Genomic DNA, 20,177 nt, shown 5'->3' on the forward strand with positions numbered 1-20,177 from the left:
GACTGTCACAGTAAGAGAAGGACCTTACACCGGCAGACCATGATTTTGATTCTTTCTTTTATACCTCTATAATTAGCCAAGTGATAAGAATACACCTACATTCTTAGAGTACAGGCCTTTACAGACAGGCCTGAATATCTATATCCTAACAAGCCTCTGGCTTCAACACTCCTATTTCAACCTGTGAGCTCTGCCAGCAGCTCAAGCTGAACTACACTCCTGTTCAGAGACTGTTCCTCATTCATGCTTCAATGCACCTCAGCAAGTTTCTGCTGTGACACTGGGCAGATTTTTAAAACATAGCAGGGTTTATTTGTTAATTGAAACACAGCATTGGAAATTCCTTATATTAGGACAGAGAAGCAAAGAAGACAATATAGTCCAGACTGGCCAATGCCCTTGAGCCATGCTGCTGTAGAAAACAGTTTAATTTCCTTTCACTGTGCCTGTCGAGGCAGAGCACTGGCTTTGCCTCGGGGGGTCCTGCGCTTCCAGGCGGTTAGGGTTTGCCTCAGAGGTTTGCTGTGACCCTCAATGTAGCCTCTCTCCCACCCAGAGGCGCCCTTCATGCCTGACTAATCTAATCGCCTTTTATGATGAGATTACTGGTTCTGTGGATGAAGGGAAAGCAGTGGATGTATTGTTTCTTGACTTTAGCAAAGCTTTTGACACGGTCTCCCACAGTATTCTTGTCAGCAAGTTAAGGAAGTATGGGCTGGATGAATGCACTATAAGGTGGTTAGAAAGCTGGCTAGATTGTCGGGCTCAACGGGTAGTGATCAATGGCTCCATGTCTAGTTGGCAGCCGGTGTCAAGTGGAGTGCCCCAGGGGTCGGTCCTGGGGCCGGTTTTGTTCAATATCTTCATAAATGATCTGGAGGATGGTGTGGATTGCACCCTCAGCAAATCTGCGGATGATACTAAACTGGGAGGAGTGGTAGATATGCTGGAGGGGAGGGATAGGATACAGAAGGACCTAGACAAGTTGGAGGATTGGGCCAAAAGAAATCTGATGAGGTTCAATAAGGATAAGTGCAGGGTTCTGCACTTAGGACAGAAGAATCCAATGCACCGTTACAGACTAGGGGCCGAATGGCTAGGCAGCAGTTCTGCGGAAAAGGAGCTAGGGGTGACAGTGGACGAGAAGCTGGATATGAGTCAGCAGTGTGCCCTTGTTGCCAAGAAGGCCAATGGCATTTTGGGATGTATAAGTAGGGGCATAGCGAGCAGATCGAGGGACATGATCATTCCCCTCTATTCGACATTGGTGAGGCCTCATCTGGAGTACTGTGTCCAGTTTTGGGCCCCACACTACAAGAAGGATGTGGATAAATTGGAGAGAGTCCAGCGAAGGGCAACAAAAATGATTAGGGGTCTAGAACACATGAGTTATGAGGAGAGGCTGAGGGAACTGGGATTGTTTAGTCTGCAGAAGAGAAGAATGAGAGGGGATTTGATAGCTGCTTTCAACTACCTGAAAGGGGGTTCCAAAGAGGATGGCTCTAGACTGTTCTCAATGGTAGGAGATGACAGAAAGAGGAGTTATGGTCTCAAGTTGCAGTGGGGGAGGTTTAGATTGGATATTAGGAAAAACTTTTTCACTATGAGGGTGGTGAAACACTGGTATGCGTTACCTAGGGAGGTGGTAGAATCTCCTTCCTTAGAGGTTTTTAAGGTCAGGCTTGACAAAGCCCTGGCTGGGATGATTTAACTGGGAATTGGTCCTGCTTCGAGCAGGGGGTTGGACTAGATGACCTTCTGGGGTCCCTTCCAACCCTGATATTCTATGATTCATCATCGGCCAGTCAATGGGTTTGGTGTAAGAACCCTCTCTAGTCCCTGCCTTCCTTCTCAGGGAGCATTTGCGCAGAGAGGGATTGGGAGGAGGTTCGGTCACACTGTGAAGCACAGTGACCTTATTCCAATACAGACCTAGCCCTCTCCCACGGGGTGTAACCCTCTGAGACAGGGTGAAACCCTCCCAGTAACAGAGTCTCTCTGTTACACTTATCAAGTTTGTGGATGATTCCAAGCTAGGAGGGGTTGCAACGGCTTTGGAGGATAGGAATAAAATTCAAAATGATCTGGACAAACTGGAGAAATGGTCTGAAGTCAACAGGATGAAATTCAATATGGACAAATGCAAAGTACTCCACTTAGGAAGGAACAATCAGTTGCACACATACAAAACGGGAAATGACTGCCTAGGAAGGAGTACTGTGGAGGTCATAGTGCATCACAAGCTAAATATAAGTCAACAGTGTAACGCTGTTGCAAAAAAAGCAAACATCATTTTGGGATGTACTAGCAGGAGTATTGTAAGCAAGACATGAGAAGTAATTCTTCCACTCTACTCTGTGCTGATTAAGCCTCAACTGGAGTATTGTGTCCAGTTCTGGGTGCCACATTTCAGAAAAGATGTGGACAAATTGGCAAAAGTCCAGAGAAGAGCAACAAAAATAGTTAAAGGTCTAGAAAACATGACCTATGAGGGAAGATTGAGAAAACTGGGTTTCTTTAGTCTGGAGAAGAGAAAACCGAGAGGGGACATGATCACAGTTTTCAAGTACATAAAAGGTTGTTACAAAGAGGAGGGAGAAAAATTGTTCTTCTTAACCTCTGAGAACAGGACAAGAAGGAATGGGGTTAAATTACAGCAACGGCAGTTTAGGTTGGACTTTAGGAAAAACTTCCTGTCAGTGGTTAGGGACTGGAATAAATTTCCTAGGGAGGTTGTGGAATCTCCAACATTGGGTATTTTTAAGAGCAGGCGGGACAAACACCTCTCCCGGATGGTCTAGATAATACTTAGTCCTGCCTTGAGTGCAGGGCACTGGACTAGATAACATCTCGAGGTCCCTTCCAGTTCTGTGATTCTATGAACCAAAGGCCAGAGAAGAGCAGAATCAAAGTTGTCACTGTGGGATTCTCCTTGTCATTTTCCCCAAGGCAGCTGTCTTAGGTTTATAAAGTTGTTTGATGCTCCAGCCTTTATACAGTCTCTCCTGGGAGTGCCCCCTTTCATGGGCTGGGCCTAGTTTTAGCGTTTGTCAAGGGGGCTCTGAGACTGGGCCTTCTTGCCTCAGCACATCGTGTCTCTTTCTGTGGCTCCCCAGTAAGTCCAAATGAATAGATACTCCCGATACAGACAGTAATGCATCCGATGAAGTGAGCTGTAGCTCACGAAAGCTTATGCTCAAATAAATTGGTTAGTCTCTAAGGTGCCACTAATACTCTTTTTCTTTTTGCGAATACAGACTAACACGGCTACTCTGAAACTGATACAGACTGTGAACATAAGAACGGCCCACTGCATCAGACCAATGGTCCATCTAGCTCAGTGGCCAATGCCAGGTGCTTCAGAGGGAATGAACAGAACAGATAATCATCAAGCGATCCATCCCATCACCCGTTCCCAGCTTCTGGCAAACAGAGGCACCATCCCTGCCCATCCTGCCTGTGACACTGGCAGATGGGGTGTTAGCTCTTGCAAAAGCCCCCATGTCTTAATTGAACATGGACAAACGCAGAGCTGGAATCAGTCTGGCTCACCTATGTTAGTATTGTTAAAACAGGTTTGAGAATTATAAGAATGTTTTTAGACTTTATTGAATGTTTGTGAGTTGCTGCCTGGGTTAATATCTGACTCGCTGCATTGTGAGCCTCTGTGGCTCTGTAAATCACCAGACAGGAGAGAGACTTTACCTATGTGAAGTGCTGATTGGCAACAGAATGCATTACACCCTGCCTGGCAGGAAAGGTCCATCAACACCAGACAGACTATTCCGGGATGTTAAAGAAGGCAAAAGACTGTTGTTGTGCTCTTGACTTTCCATTAGCTGAGTTTGCAGCTCAGAGCACATGGCAGGAAGGGGATTAAAAAACCCCATACTGAAGGAACGGATTATCTGTATGCTGCTTGGACTCTGGGGGGCAAAGTTTCGAGGCATAAGCAAGAGATCCCCAGCTGCTTAGCCTGGGTTAGTCATAAAGAATACATAGATCTTGCTTATTATAGAAGCTTCTATTACCTTTTGAAATTTAACTCATCTGCATCTTTTTGATTACCTGCTTTAACTTTGTAAACAACTCTTGTTTCCTTTTAAATAAATAATACAGGTTATTACAGGACTGGCTACTAATCTTGAGATCTAAGATTCAATTGACTTTAAGTGCCTCGTCCTTTGGGACTGGCAGTAACCTGAATGTTGCTGTGATTCAAGGTGGAAGGCACTGGTTCTCAACCAGGGGACTGGGGACCTCTGTGGGGCCACAAGCAAGTTTCAGCAGGGTTGCCAAGGAAGGCCAGCATTAGACTCGTCGGGGCCCAGGGCAGAAAGTTGAAGTCCCAGTGCATGGGGCTGAAGTCTGGGGCACCGAGCCCTATCACCCAGAGCTGAAGCCAAAGCCTAAGCAATGTATGGAGCCCCAGGCACTTGCCCTGCTTGCGGCCCCCTAACACCAGCTCTGGCTTTTATATGCAGAAAGCCAGTTATTGTGGCCAACGGGGGCTGTGGAGTTTTTATAGCATGTTGGGGGACCCTCAGAAACAAAAAGGGTGAGAACCCCTGGTGGAAGGGACCATCTGTCACAAAGGTGAGCTCACCTGCGTGGTGAGATCTATGGGATGACTCAAGGGGACCATCTGTGATTCCATGTTAATGCTGTTACAGTGCCCGAAGCGTTTACATTTCATATTTGGTTGGTGAAGTCTACATGTCGATCTCACAACCAATTTGGGGTTTGGGCCCTGCTTCTTACCAGTCTGCCTGAGGCTGGAGCTCATGCTCTCGAGTCACTGAAGACAGCGTTACAGAGACTTACAGGCACAACGCCACCTGCAGAAATGTGCAGGAATGCAGAGCAGGCTTCACAGTGGCACAGTGTGGGCCAAATGGTCTCCTCGAGTGCACTTCGGCATCCCGACAACCTTCTAGGAGGGTCAAGGCTGCCACTCCTTCAGTGATGATGGATCTCCAGCATAGCATCACCCACACCCCATAACCTCCCTCATCTCCTGAGACAGAGGTGAGTGACAGAGAGTGCACAATGGATCCTGGGGGGGTAGGGAAAGGGATAACAAAACACACCTTCTGAGGGTCACTCCTCAGGAAGTGAAGGTGACAGGCATTGTGGTGGTAGTAAAGGGGAGAGGAGGGAGTAGGAGCAGAAGGGAGCAGTACCCTCAAAGGCAATGCTGCCAATGGGTCGCCCCACCACATCAGGCATGGGGCTGATAGGGGGCCATTCCCTGGGTCTGGGTGCCTGTGAAGGGCTACATAAACCCCACGTTGGCATAGAGGGGGTTAAATTGCTGCTTTAGTCTGGACTGGCCCAGCCCCTCCACACCTGCAAAACATATGGGACAGAAGCTGAAAGAGCTGGGGATCCTAAAGAAAAGCACCACTGAGAACCACCTCTTCAAGGTACTTTAATTCTCTTCACCCTGGCATCCCCAAACCAGTTCTGGTCCTTATCTTCTTGCAGGAAAGACAATCTGTATGGCAATCCATGCACAAGCCCTGGCGACCTGGGTTCAGGGCTCACTTCAGTATATGGCTATCTCATGTTGTTACAGCCCCGACAGGAACATGTCCAGTAAAAATGTGAAGCAAGGGGAGGCAATGCCTGTTTCTCTCAGCAGGTAGCAGCACAGCCAGATCAGACTGCATCAGCAGTTCTCAAGAAATGTAAAGGGGATGGGGTAGGGAACAGGAGGGGGGATTAGATGCTTTCATTCCTTCTTACAATGAGATCCATAGGTGGGGGAGGAGATTAGGGTGGTGCAGTGGTAGGGTGACCAGATGTCCTGTTTTTAAAGGGACAGTCCTGTATTTAAGTCTTCCTGCAGGTGTCCCGACTTTTCCTTAAAAATGGGCAAATAGTCCAGCATTTTCTGTCTTTCTTCCCCCCACCCCCCAGAGTACTGGTGGGTCCTCCTGCTGGCCAGATCTCTGCTCGCCGGCCACCTGCCCGCCCATCAGCGGTGAGTGTGGGGTGACCTAGTGGCTGATGATGGGGGTGGGCGTGCAAAGCTGGTGGCAAGGCGAAGATGCAGCATGTGGGGCAGGCCGCTCCCCCTGCTGGTCCGTCAGCGCAACCACCACTGCATGCCAGCTCTCAGCCAGCAGGGCCCCGGCCCGTTTCCAGCCGGCACTGGCTGCGCACTGCGGTGACCGGTTTGTGCGGGCAGGTGCCAGGCAGCGGCCGGTTACATCTCACCTCTTCTGATCACCCATCAACCCTGTAAGTGCTCCCCTCTTGCTGTTCTCTCCCTGCTTTGCCCCTCTGCCTCCCCCCCCCCAGACCTGCTGCTCCTCCATATCCCCACTGGTGGGGCGCATATTGCTCCCAATGCTGTGCAGATAACCAGCCCCTGGTCAGAGTACTCAGCTCACCAACACCAGGCCCCTTCCTCTTCAGCCCGGGGTGCTGGCCAGGAGGAGCTGAGCCCTGCACTTGCCAAAGCCCTGCACAGTGTTGGCATGGGAAGCGCCTCTGCCCCTCAGCTAAGCTCTGGAATGGGGGGCGAGGGAGAAGTGATTTCCAGCCTGTTCATGCCCTGAACCTGCAGGCTCTGTCGCAGCCCCTTAGGCAGGGGCTTAGCACCCTCTTCACTCGCCTCCTCCCACACCGCCCTGGCTCCTGACCCCAGGGAGCATGGGGCTGCTCTGTCCCCATAGCACCCTCCTCTGCTGAGCCACCTCTCTGGCCGGGTTCGCTGAACCCCCAGCAGTCAAGTTCCCAGGGCCCTGGTGCACAAGGCATGCTTAGGGCTCAACCGCTTCTTGCCTGTGCTGGAGCTGGGGTGGGGAGGACAGGAGGCCGCTGGGTTATGTCGGTGCGGTGGCCAGCAGCAGCCTGGAGGCGTTAACTGCCTTTCCGCACTGTGTGGGCGGGAGGGGACAAGCTGCTTCCAGACACAGACAGGTGCGGGGAAGAGTTGAGCTCTGCAAAGGCACAGACCAGATCATCCTCTGCAGCTGGGAGCAGCTCCTGTCCCTTCCCTCCCGCAGTGTGCCGAAAGGCTGCTGCTGGCCACATTCTGCTGTGAGCCTTGGCAGAAATCTGGGGAAGGTAGGGTATGTGACCCTGCATGTCCCCTCACTTGTTGCCTCGGGAAGATGTGGTGCCGGGTACCAGGAGAGGCGGGTCAGTCCCAGGGGCCCAGCCAGGCATGGAGGGTGGAGAGCCCTGGTCAGGGAGGGTGGGGTTGGTCGGTCACCCCCCACATGAGGAAGTTATACGGGGGGGGGAGAGTGTCACCCCTCCCTGTGTGAACCCTAAAGCCTCAAAGATAAGAAGGTAAATAAAAAGAATCCAATTACGCAGAATTTTTTTTAACGGGGGCTCAGTCAGCTTGATGTTAATTTGAACGTTTGTACTGCATAGTTCTGATTGATAGCCACTGAACTCACTTGAATACGAGTAATTTTACTAGGTGTCCGGTATTCAGCATAGGTCAATATGGGCACCCAATGCAGTGGGGTTAAGCATTGTAGGGAGGGATGAAGTGAAACCTGTACAGCATTCTAAGCCTAGTTCTTAGAGAACATTTTATCCACACCACAAAAGCACTGCACGGTTTGCTGCAAATTGCTGGCCCTGTTGATGAGAGGGGTCCAGGCCTGGAGTATTCAAGGGATGCAGGTCAGAGCAGAACTATATTGGCAGAGCTGTTTGAGGGGGCCTAAGACTGAAGTATGTGGTGTGTGCAGGCCAGGAGTGAAGAGATTTGGCTACTCTATTGATCCAGCTGGGAAGCTGTCTGCTGTAGGCTTGGCTCAAGCCAGCGATCATCATTTGTTTCCATGAGCACCCAGTTCCCCCGCAGGCTAACATGAAATGGAGGAAAGCCCCCAGTGATCCACTGGGCATGAGACTGATGAGCACAGTCCTTATGACACGCACAAGCCATCCTGTTCCTATACATCCCACCCTTCCTCTCTTTTCTTCATAACAACAGTCTTCAGGTATGTAAAACGTTGTTATAAAGAAGAGGGTGATAAATTCTTCTTTAACCACTGAGGAGAGGACAGGACAGAAAGACCTTAAATTGAAGCAGGGGAGATTCAGGTTCGACATTAAAAAAACCTTCCTATCTGTAAGGATATCTAAGCACTGGAACAAATTATGAAGGGAGGTTGTGAAATCTCTGTCACTGGAGGTTTTTAAGAACAGGTTAGACCAGGGGTCGGCAACCTATGGCATGCATGCCAATTTTTGACGGCACGCTGCTGTCTGCCGGACTCCAGCGGACAGCAGCATGCCATTAAAAGCCCGGCCCGGCCCGCTCTTCCCCGCCCCCCCATGCACCGCTCTCTCCTTGCAGGGCAGGCAAGCTTCCCCCTCCCCCAGCCTTTCCCCCCAGCATGCTGGGTTCCTGCCCCTCCTCCTCTCCCTCCCTGCCGTGGCCCTTGGACGCGCTCTGCTCCAGGGAGCTTGCAGAAGGGGGTGGAATTGGCATATCCCCTCCAGTCCCCTGTCGTGAGCTGCTCAGGGTAGGGGGCTCGGAGCACCCCCACAACCCCAGCCCACACCCCCTTCCCTGAACCCTCCTCACACATCCCCAGCCCCCTGCCCTGAACCCTCCACACCCCCCAGCCCCCTTCCCTGAACCCTCCACACCCCCCAGCACTCTGCTCTCACCCCAGCACCTCAACACACCCCCAGCCCTCTGCCCTGACCCCTGAACCCTCCTCACACACCCCCAGCCCCCTGCCCTGAACCCTCCACACCCCCCAGCCCTCTGCCCTCACCCCAGCACCTCAACACACCCCCAGCCCTCTGCTCTGACCCCTGAACCCTCCTCACACACACCCAGCCCCCTGCCCTGAACCCTCCACACCCCCCAGCCCTCTGCCCTCACCCCAGCACCTCAACACACCCCCAGCACTCTGCCCTGACCCCTGAACCCTCCTCACACACCCCCAGCCCCGTGCCCTGAACCCTCCACACCCCCCAGCACTTTGCCCTGACCCCTGCACCCCCTCACACACTCCCAGCCCCTTGCCCTGACCCCTGTCCCGCCCCCCCAACCCCAGCCCTGACTTTGGCACCCCCCACACATACCCAGCCCCCTGCCCTGACTCCTGCACACTCCTCACACACCCCAGCCCCCTGCCCTGACTCCTGCACCCCCACACATACCCAGCCCCCCCACACGCCATGCCCTGACTCTTGCACCCTCCACATCCCCACCCCACCCCTCGCACCAAATGGGAGCTCCTGCACCCCCCCCGCCCACACACACATTCCCACCTGCACCCCTCGCACCAAATGGGAGCTGTCCAGGTAAGCACTCCACACCCAAACCTCCTGCCCCAACCCTGAGCCCCCTCCCTCATTCTAACTCCTGGCCAGACCCTACACCCTAACCCCCAGCCTGATCCTTCACCCCCAGCCCTATTCTCAGCATACTCCCACCCTCAGCTCAGTGCAGAGAGAGGAGAATGGCTAGAACCAGGGAGAAGGTAGGTACCCACTCTATGTGGACAGGGCTGGGACCCCGGGCTGGCGGCGAGCTGGGAGGGGCTGACGGCCGGGGCCCTGGCCGGCAGGGGACGGAGGACGGAGCCCCGGACCGACAGTGGGCTGGGTGGGAGCAGGCTGGGCCTCTCGGCCCGCTGCTGGTCTGGGGTCCCGGCCTCTGACCCCGCTCAGCCCGCTGCCGGTCTGGGGTTCTGGCTGCCAGCCCCTTGCTGGACGGGGTCCTGGCTGCGGGCCCCGCTCAGCCCGCTGCCGGCCTGGGTGAACGGAACCCTGGGCCAGCAGCGGGCTAGCGGTGTAAGATCAGCATTTTAATTTAATTTTAAATGAAGCTTCTTAAACGTTTTGAAAACCCTTGTTACGTGTGACAATAGTTTAGTTATATAATATATAGACTTAGAGAGAGAGAGTCTAAAAAACGTTAAAATGTATTTTTGGCACGCGAAACCTTAAATTAAAGTGAATAAACGAAGACTCGGCACACCACTTCTGAAAGGTTGCCAACCCCTGGGTTAGACAAACACCTGTCAGGGATGGCCTATAATAGAAAATACTTAGTCCTGCCTCAGTGCCGGGGACTGGACTAGATGACCTATTGAGGTCCCTTCCAGTCCTACATTTCTATGATTCTGTCAGGACTGGAGCAGGAGTTAACAGGAGAGACCTACTCTACTCCAAGGGGGGAAACACTGGGAAGAGAACAGTTTGTGGAGCATCTCCAGCCCCAAGGTGAGGGCTGGCAGCATTCAGGGCTCTGGCCTTCACTGAGGGAGGGTGGGGATCTCCAGAGCTCAAAGGGGGAGCAGGCTGAAACTTGCGCTGGAGACCCAGTAAACTCTGAAGGTGACTGAGATGCTCCCAGGGCTCCCAGAAGTAAGAGAGGCCCATATCCTGATGGGATCTGTCCACAGTTCCCCCACCCCCACACACACACTTTCTTTTCTTTCATTCCTTTATTTACTCTTGTTTGCTGACAGTCAGTTCTTTTGCGGTTTCACCTGGTACCCAAGAGAGGAAGAAAGTGCCCTGAGGTCTCAGCCAGAGGGTGGAGCCCTGATGCACTAGAAGGACATGCCCCTGTAGCACCCCTGGGTGCAGGTGGGAATGTGTGTGTGGGTGGGGAGGGGTGCAGGAGCTCCCATTTGGTGCGAGGGGTGGGGTGGGGATGTAGAGGGTGCAAGAGTCAAGGCATGGCGTGTGGGGGGGCTGGGTATGTGTGGGGGTGCAGAAGGCCTGAGGCCCAGCACTTTGGCATCAGTTTGATGGGCTGGATGGCCTCTCACTGGGGGCTGGCAGAAGCCTGGCACATGGAGTAGATACGGGGTGTCCTGGGGAGCAGGAAGCAGGACAGCATCCCAGACAGCACACCAAGAAGGGAAATGGAGAGGGGATGAGGGGGCACTGCAGTGAACTCAGCCCCCGTCCTGAAGGCCATTGGCAGAAAGTTGTTCTCTCCCTGGCCTACGGGGGTCAGACAGTGACACAGAGATCCCTTGGCAAAGGGTCACTTGGTCTTTGCCAGCAGCTCTCACCTGAGACCTGACAAACCCATCACACCAAACATCTCTTGGGAGGGTATTTATCCATAGGGGAGAGCATGTGAGGCTGTAACAAAGGTCGGGTCACTGGAAGAGGGGGAGTCCAGGGCGTCTGTCCCAGGACTGCCAAGCTGGACTTGGCTGAAAGTCACTGATTTCTGTGATAGCAAGCTCTGTTCTACGCTGTGTTCCTGTCGCCTAATAAACCTTTTACCGGCTGCCTGAGAGTCGGGTCTGACTGCAGAGTTGGGGTGTAGGGCCCTCTGGCTTCCCCAGGAGCCCCGTCCGGGCGGACTTGCTGCAGGAAGCACACACTGTGGAAAGGGATGCTGAATGCTCTGAGGTCAGACCCAGGAAGGTCGAAGCTGTGGAAGCTTCTGCCCTGGAAACAGTATGCTCAGAGAGAGGAGGCTCCCCCAGAGTCCTGACTGGCTTCATACAGAGTAGTTCCAGAGGACTGACCCAGTGACTCCGTGACAGAGGCATCTACAAAAAGCTCATAACTGGTCAAGACTCACAATGACTGAGAGATCAACGAATGGGGCGTATGTAAGGAACAAAGCATTTATATTGAAAATCAACTTTATGGACTTGGAATGGAAATTAATCACCAAGAGGTAATGGGCCCCAGAATTGGCCCATCCACCCAAGAGGGAGTCATCACCAATGTTCCCTCTAATTTTTTCCATCCATGTGCAGAATGAATTTTGTTATCTGCTCCACCAATATTGAGGTAATGTGTGGATGTGAGCCACCAGTTCAAACAAAAATCCTAGATATAAATATATTTTTAAACAGTTCATAGGTATGGAAGAAGAAGAAAGAATATTAAAACAAGGGACAAAATGTGGCCTACTGAAAACAGCTATAGAAATAAAACACAGTCATGGGCATTAAGCAAAAGCATAAAAAACATGCACCAGAGGCCCAATTTAATAACCTCCTCCTACCATAGACCACAAAATCTTCAGGGAAAGCTGCTCTCAAAAAATGAAGCATCTGCCAAAACACTAGCATGCTACCGACTTTTGCAGTTCACAAAACTATCTCTCTTGCATGCATATTATCTGCACACACAGCTTTAAGATGCTAAACAAATTTATGAGTCAACTAGAAATAGTCATGCTCTCATCGCAAATATTAATACAATATTTTCTGATACTGGAAAGGAGAGTAAAAGGTATTCACTCAGGCTTATACCATCTGTGGGATGTCAATTCTTAATTTGATGAATACATCACACGCTGAGAACAGTAAAAAGAAGTAATAAAGCAACACAGACAGCAAACAAAACCACAAACAAACAAGTGACAACACTGAAAATATGAAGGGAAGTAAAACATCAACTGGCTGGTGATGGGTATTTTAAATGAGTGGTTAGGACCCACGCTGTGCAAGTGCAACAGAGCCCTGTAGAAACAGGCAAAGTTCTCCTGTCTTCACATTGTGTGTGCGTGTCACCAACTCAAAAACTGAAGAGTAGAAGCCCTGAAGCACATTGAAGCAGGGATCTGTCTGCAAACTCCAAAACCATGTGTCAAAGAGCTTGCAATAAGGCCTTCATCCTACAAAACACCGAACATCCCACCTAGTGCTTCCTACTTCTGAGTCAATGGGAGTACTCTGAAGATCCGGAACTATACCAGATAGCAAAGATCTGGCCTTAATGGTTTCCAATACCTCTCCCCAAACAAATTCTAAAACGTAATGCAAATAACTTTTCTGGAATCCAACTCTAATTGAAGGACCAAACAAATAAACAGCATCCATTGTCAAGTTCTTCCAGTTTTAACTATTTACCATGTATCGATTAGTAAACATAGGATTTTTTTAAAAAATCATTAAGATCACAGTTTTCAGATACCTACAACACTCCAAAAGAATTATGTTGTTAAAAGAATCCTTGTCTTTCTTACCTTAAGCCATTAACACCTATGTAAACCTTGTTTGAAATGTAACCATGCCAATGTCATGAGCTAGGCCTAGCCACATGCTTTTGCGCCAATATTCATTCACTAAAGCCCCAATCCTGCAAACGCCTATGCATGGATGCCCTCCAGAGGCATAACTGTTTGCAGGATCAGTATCTAAGAGAGAGTAAATAGCAAGAAACCAGCTTCTTAAAGCCACAACAATCAAAATAAAATCACAGATGTATTTCTTTTAACCTTGGATTGCTGTAATTTATCATCAGATCACTACAACAGAAAGATCAAAGTGTTTTTTTCAGTTTGTTCAGTGTGTGGACTTGACAGCAGTTTAGAGCCTGATCCTGCACTTATGAAGACCTCACTGCAACCTAATCTGCAGTCTGCACTCTTTAAAAATACTCATATAACCTCCTCAGAACTCTAGGAAGAGGAGAGATTAATTACACATATCTACAAAAGCAGCCTAAATGCTTTACAATAAAAAAAGCACCAACATAAGTCAGATTCTGCATTAAGATCTGCTAATGCAGAATCCCTCAGCACTCTTTACCTCTCTGCTCTGGATCTGTCTCCCTCCAGTCAAATTAAATCTTTTCCCAGTCTTTCTAACATCTCCTAGCAGATGTCCACCAGCTGTCAACAGAAACTCAACATGGCCAAAAGCAAGGTCTTAATCTTTCCCTGCTGATACTAGGTGAAAAATATTTTGGTTTAGAACTGCAGAGGAGTCACTCTTTTGTGTTTGCTCTATAATTCTAAACAGTGGAAAATAGTGGGGGTGCCACATTATTCCTTCCCCATCAGATTATTCCTGGGATATTTCAGATCTTGTAATTATATATAATCAGGTGGTAATTAATACCAGCTCCTCACCCCAGACTCATAGTTACCTTAACAACAAGTAAAGGAAAGATGTGCTTGGATTGACTTTGCTCTGATGCATTAATCGGACAATGGAGTTTCCCCAGCACCCCACCTCCCATGTAGCCACATCCCCCGCATGCTCCAAAATTGCTAGCAACCCGCCCAAAATCTTGGCACCCCAAACCCCCGTGCAGCCTGCTCCCCCAGCCCACCCTGGGGCTGGGGAAGCCTCCTGTCTCTCCCTGGCACCGGCAGCCCAACCGGGGCTGCTGAGAGTCCAAATCTCTCCTCTCCCTGCCACTGCAGCCCGGCTGGAAGTTGGGACACCTCAAACTCCCAACCCCCACATCACCTCACTCACCCCCTATTCCCCCCACCTACCCCTATTTCCCCCATCACCTCACCTTCTTCCGCATCCTCTCCATGGTCCAGAAGGCACCTAATTAGTGGAGCCACATTTGTGCAGCTCCACCTATTAGGTATGCAGCCCTTCATTCCCATGTGGGCGGCCGCCCAGGTGCAGACTTTAGAGGGAACTATGGTCGTCACTCCTCCCTAGTCAGCTGGTAAGGTAACGCAACGCTCAAGAGACTAGCCTTGCTCCCTCCCAAACTATCAATGGAAAACCATCGGGGCACCACCAAACACCTGAAACCGGGCTGGGCAGGGGAAGATGGTGAAGCTGAAGGTAACAAAAATTTAATCATCTGAAATCCAAAATATGAATAATTTAAAGGCACATGTTACACGTGTATGGGGTGGAGGGGCAGGCCAGAGTGTATAGGGGAGGGGGCCTGATTGGAGGAGGGGCAGAGCTAGGGCATGGCTGGAGCAGGGAGCCCATCTGGAAGAAGCAGTGAGGGCCCAGCTCAGTGTGCAGCTCAGGCTACATTACCAAGGTGGCATGCGCCACCTTACACTGCTGCCTGTAATACATGTGTGAAGTAGCCTAGGACAGGAGACAGCTACTGGCTCCTACAGAGCTAAGAGAGGGCTGGAGGCGATGGACAAGAAGGGGAGGCCGAGCTAGAACTGGTGGCAGCAGGAGGAGGTGGCAGAGAGAGAGACACATTTGAAACCATGACTGTTATTCCCATTCCACCTTAACAAAAAGTATGGGGGAGGAGGCGGGGAGAGCAGCACTTCAGAATCACCCAGCACCTACGTGGAGAGAGCACTGGACAGAGACTATTCCTGGCTGCCACAGGCCTGCTGGGTGACCTTGGGTAAGTCATTGCACTTCTCTGTGCATCTGATTGCAAACTTGTGTGAAACCCACAACTACCTATAGGGTTGCTAACTCCTCCAGTCAACATTGCTCTGCGCAAAAAGCTAGGAAATTCACTAACAAAAAAACTTAATGAATGCAGGATTTAAAGTTGCCCAGAGCTGTTTGGTGCCCCTCCAAAAGAGAGATCAGCAAAACTCAAACTTGTAATAATCAGGAAATGCAGAGATAAGGTACTCACCAATGTAACCCTAAATCTGAGTGACGTGAACAATGACCCAATACTCCCAAAACACACCTATGCAAACCCAACCATTGCTGTTAGGGCCTATCACTAAAGTACGAGGGAAAACGACAACCATGGCACAGAATCAAACCCCTAATCTTTGCTAAGATGGAATTTGGTTTTAGGTGAGCTGCGCTGTACAGGCCTGGGCCCATGAAACCCTGCTGGAGCTCTCACTGAGCATGCACAGTAACAGCTGCTGAAACTGGAAAAAGGCTAGTGTAGTGCCCATCTTTAAAAAAGGGAAAAGAGAGGATCTGGGGAACTGCAGGCCAGTCAGCCTCACCTCAGTCCCTGGAAAAATCATGGAGCAGGTCCTCAAGGAATCAATTCTGAAGCACTTAGAGGAGAGGAAAGTGATCAGGACCAGTCAGCATGGATTCACCAAGGGCAAGTCATGCCTGACTAATCTAATTGCCTTCTATGATGAGATAACTGGCTCTGTGGATGAGGGGAAAGAAGTGGATGTGTTATTCCCTGACTTTAGCAAGGCTTTTCATACGGTCTCCCACAGTATTCTTGCCAGCAAGTTAAAGAAGTATGGGCTGGATGAATGCACTATAAGGTGGATGGAAAGCTGGCTAGATCGTCAGGCTCAATGGGTAGCGATCAATGGCTCCATGTCTAGTTGGCAGCCGGTATCAAGTGGAGTGCCCCAAGGGTCAGTCCTGGGACTGGTTTTGTTCAATATCTTCATTAATGATCTGGAGGATGGTGTGGATTGCACCCTCATCAAGTTTGCAGATGACACTAAACTGGGAGGAGAGGTAGATACGCTGGAGGGTAGGGATAGGATACAGAGGGACCTAGTCAAATTGGAGGATTGGGCCAAAAGAAATCTGATGAGGTTCAACAAGCTCAAGTGCAGAGTCCTGCACTTAGGACAGAAGAATCCCATGCACCGCTACAGACTAGAGACCGAATGGCTAGGCAGCAATTCTGCAGAAAAGGACCTAGGGGTGACAGTGGACAAGAAGCTGGATATGAGTCAACAGTGTGCCCTGGTTGCCAAGAAGGCCAATGGCATTTTGGGCTGTATAAGTAGGGGTATTGATAGCAGATCAAGATGCGTGATCATTCCCCTCTGTTCAACATTGGTGAGACCTCATCTGGAGTACGGTGTCCAATTTTGGGCCCCACACTAGAAGAAGGAGTGGAAAAATTGGAAAGAGTCCAGCGGAGGGCAACAAAAATGATTAGGGGACTGAAACACATGACTCATGAGGAGAGGCTGAGGGAACTGGGATTGTTTAGTCTGCCGAAGAGAAGACTGAGGAGGGATTTGATAGCTGCTTTCAACTACCTGAAAGGGGGTTCCAAAGAGGATGGATCTAGACTGTTCTCAGTGGTAGAAGATGACAGGACAAGGAGTAATGGTCTCAAGTTGCAGTGTGGGAGGTTTAGGTTGGATATAAGGAAAACTTTTTCACTCGGAGGGTGGTGAAACACTAGAATGCGTTACCTAGGGAGGTGGTGGAATCTCCTTCCTTAGATATTTTTAAGGTCAGGCTTGACAAAGCCCTGGCTGGGATGATTTAGTTGGGGATTGGTCCTGCTTTGAGCAGGGGGTTGGACTAGATGACCTCCTGAGGTCCCCTCCAACCCTGATATTCTATGGTTCTCTGATCAGAAGGTGACACTCTGACACATGAGCAGAGACACAAGGGGGAGGGTGGAAGATGAGGTAACATGGAGGTTACCAGGGTTGAACATGGCCCTACAGAGTGTGGTGAGAAAACTCCCTCTCAGCCTCTCCTCTCTTCCACCGCCCAGAGTCAGTAACTCTGATAAATCGTTCCCTGAAATCTAAATACCCCCAGTACGTGAGACAGTGATTAAAGCAGGTGCTTTAGGGACTGCAGCGCCAACCCCCTGCCTGGACAAGGGGGATGAAAAACTGCAGTAGAAAGGGGTTAGGCTGGGAGAGGGCACAGCTGATGTGGGACTGGGAGCTGAATTGACCAGGAGGCCAGAACTCATGGGGCGTTGGGACAAGAAGTCAACAGGACTGGGTAGAGGCACTTCTGTGTATTTTCCCCAGTAACCATTCTACCATTTACTTAATTTAGAAACTTTTCATTCACAATTAAACACATTGGAGCTAAGCTGTGTTGATGCATTTCCACTTACAGTGGTACAGGTTTAACTAGGTGCTTAATCAGATGCTTATGCAACACAAATCAGTCAATAATTAGTGGGCTTTCATGAATTAACTTGACTGTGCGCTGTGCATTGCTTTTAAAAAAAGATGGTGTGAGCAAGTGTCAAAATTTCAGGCATTAAGAAACGGAAATTAGTGTCAGTTCATTTCTCATGCGTTTATCTCATAATTTTAATTTCAGTATAGAATCAGTATTAATACCATGTTGTTTTAATAGCATTAGGGTTTACATGTATAATGTTCGCAAGATTTCATTGGATATTGACCTTTTATTTTGACATTACTAAATACAATCTAGCATACCACTCCTGAAAGACTGCAAGCCCTGGCCGGTGGCATGCTCCCTAGACAGCAAAGACGTGATAAGCCCTTTCGTCCTAAAAAGTGCTTTTGGCTCTTTGACATTGCTTTATCCATCCTACCAGAAAATGCTATAAGTAACCAGGTACTTACAGCATAGAATCATAGAATATCAGGGTTGGACTAGATGACCTCCTGAGGTCCCTTCCAACCCCCTGCTCAAAAGCAGGACCCATCCCCAATTAAATCATCCCAGCCAGGGCTTTGTCAAGCCTGACCTTAAAACTTCTAAGGAAGGAGATTCCACCACCTCCCTAGGTAACGCATTCCAGTGTTTCACCACCCTCCTAGTGAAAAAGTTTTTCCTAATATCCAATCTAAACCTCCCCCACTGCAACTTGAGACCATTACTCCTTGTTCTGTCATCAGCTACCATTGAGAACAGTCTAGATCCATCCTCCTTGGAACCCCCTTTCAGGTAGTTGAAAGCAGCTATCAAATCCCACCTCATTCTTCCCTTCTGCAGACTAAACAATCCCAGTTCCCTCAGCCTCTCCTCATAACTCATGTGTTCCAGACCCCTAATCGTTTTTGTTGCCCTTCGTTGGACTCTCTCCAATTTTTCCACATCCTTCTTGTAGTGTGGGGCCCAAAACTGGACACAGTACTCCAGATGAGGACTCACCAATGTCAAATAGAGGGGAACGATCACGTCCCTCGATCTGCTGGCTATGCCCCTACTTATACATCCCAAAATGCCATTGGCCTTCTTGGCAACAAGGGCACACTGCTGACTCATCTCCAGCTTCTCGTCCACTGTCACCCCTAGCTCCTTTTCCGCAGAACTGCTGCCGAGCCATTCGGTCCCTAGTCTGTAGCTGTGGATCTCAGCCCCCCCCTTTCCCTCCCCGCCCCTCGGGGGGCCCCGGCCCTTCTCTCCCCCCCCCTTCTCTCCCCCCCCCTCCGGCCATGTCCGGGCTGCGCCGACATTTTCCCTCTGCCCCTTTCCCCAGGTCTCCCCCCCCCCCCGCCCGGCCGCCCCCGCCCGGCCCCACGCAGGGACCCCGGGGGGGCTGGTCCCCCCCCGCCGGACAGTGGGGCAGAGTCACCGCCCGGCCCCGGGGCTCGTTCCGGTACCTGGAGGCTGCAGCTCCGCGAGGGGGCGGGCGGAGCCCGGGGCTGCCGGAATCTAAAGCCGGGGGGACCCCACGTGCCCGGCGCCCTGGGAAATGCAGCCTGTGTGAGGTCAGCCCCACCGCCGCCCGATGTGCGGGCACGACGGGGTAGAGACAAGCGCTCCAGCGGCACGAATCCCGCCTCCGGGAGAGGATCCAACTGCCCCGCACGAGGCAGGCAGAGCCACAGCGCCGCGCGCGTTCGGAGCCCGCCTCTTTAGCCCCTCCGCCGGACGTCACTTCCGCTGCCGGGAGAGTCAGGAACTACATCTCCCAGCCTGCCCTGGGGGGCGCTTCCGTCCTCCCTAGAGCAGGTTAGGGAGGGTCCCAGAGCCAGCCTGACTTTCCCCGAGTCTCTCATCCCCTCCCCCCCGCGCAGACGCCCCCGACCGACGCCCCTCCCCCACCCGGCGCCTCTCAGACCCGCCGCGCCCGGAGCCCCCCGGCGCCTTTTATCTCATTATCAAATATTTCTTTTTAGACCTATTTCTTCCCCAGTTCTCCAAGATAGATCTAAAATATCCTGTGTGCAGTGCTGTAGTAGCCATGGTCGTCCCACGATATTGGAGGCTGCCCCCTCGATTTATATACAGATGTTCTGTGTTATTCTCCATCCCATTCCTTATGAATCTGCACGTGTTAGCTTTTTTGCTGGCAGCTGTGCATTGAGTGGAGCTTTTCATTGATCTGTATACAGCAACATGCAGATCCCTTTCTTGAGTTATGTAGCCGATAATATGTTCTGCTGATGCCACTAGGTGTTATGCATGTTCATAGGGGTTTCTCTCCTACTAATGTTGGGGTGTCCTTCTCCTATAGGTTAGTGTATTAATGATCTCATCTTGGGGTCAAATGTGTCAATTCGTTGCTCCTGTGGTCAGACATCTGCGGCTGTTCTGTCGAAAAGCCGGTGTTAGCTCATGTTCCTCTGATTGGCTGATGTCTTTACGGACGAAATTCCCGCTTAGATACTCTGTTTCCAGTTCTCCAAATCTTAGGGGTGACTGTTGGGCCATTTGTCTGTGTCAAAGTTCATAGGCCTCAAGCCTTATGCTAACTGTTCAAACCAATATCGTACAGGATACAGGCCTGTAGGTTCCTGGCATTACTGCTGCATAAAATAAATGCTAAAGCTGGATCTAGGGGCTACATTTGATAGTTACTTTACCCCACAAAGTGTATAAGTAGCTGCAGTTTTTCTCTCC

At 50.6% G+C, this 20,177-nt stretch overlaps 1 protein-coding gene and 1 pseudogene across 2 annotated transcripts in view; one reads left to right on the top strand and one right to left on the bottom strand.

Moving 5' to 3' along the window:
* LOC144258283 (uncharacterized) overlaps nucleotides 1-19,042 on the bottom strand; it is a 32,134-nt gene extending 13,092 nt beyond the window's left edge. The window contains exon 1 of one of the 2 annotated variants that reach the window (XM_077806732.1): nucleotides 18,935-19,042. The gene's annotated coding sequence lies outside the window, so the exon portion shown is untranslated. Of the gene's footprint in view, nucleotides 1-15,622; nucleotides 15,740-18,934 lie in introns of those variants that run through there. The other variant, XM_077806734.1, reaches the window with a different exon arrangement.
* LOC144258213 (uncharacterized) overlaps nucleotides 1-20,177 on the top strand; it is an 84,438-nt pseudogene that overhangs the window by 34,533 nt on the left and 29,728 nt on the right.

This window comes from Eretmochelys imbricata, chromosome 28 (genome assembly GCF_965152235.1).
Source record: "Eretmochelys imbricata isolate rEreImb1 chromosome 28, rEreImb1.hap1, whole genome shotgun sequence".
Classification (NCBI taxonomy): domain Eukaryota; kingdom Metazoa; phylum Chordata; order Testudines; family Cheloniidae; genus Eretmochelys; species Eretmochelys imbricata.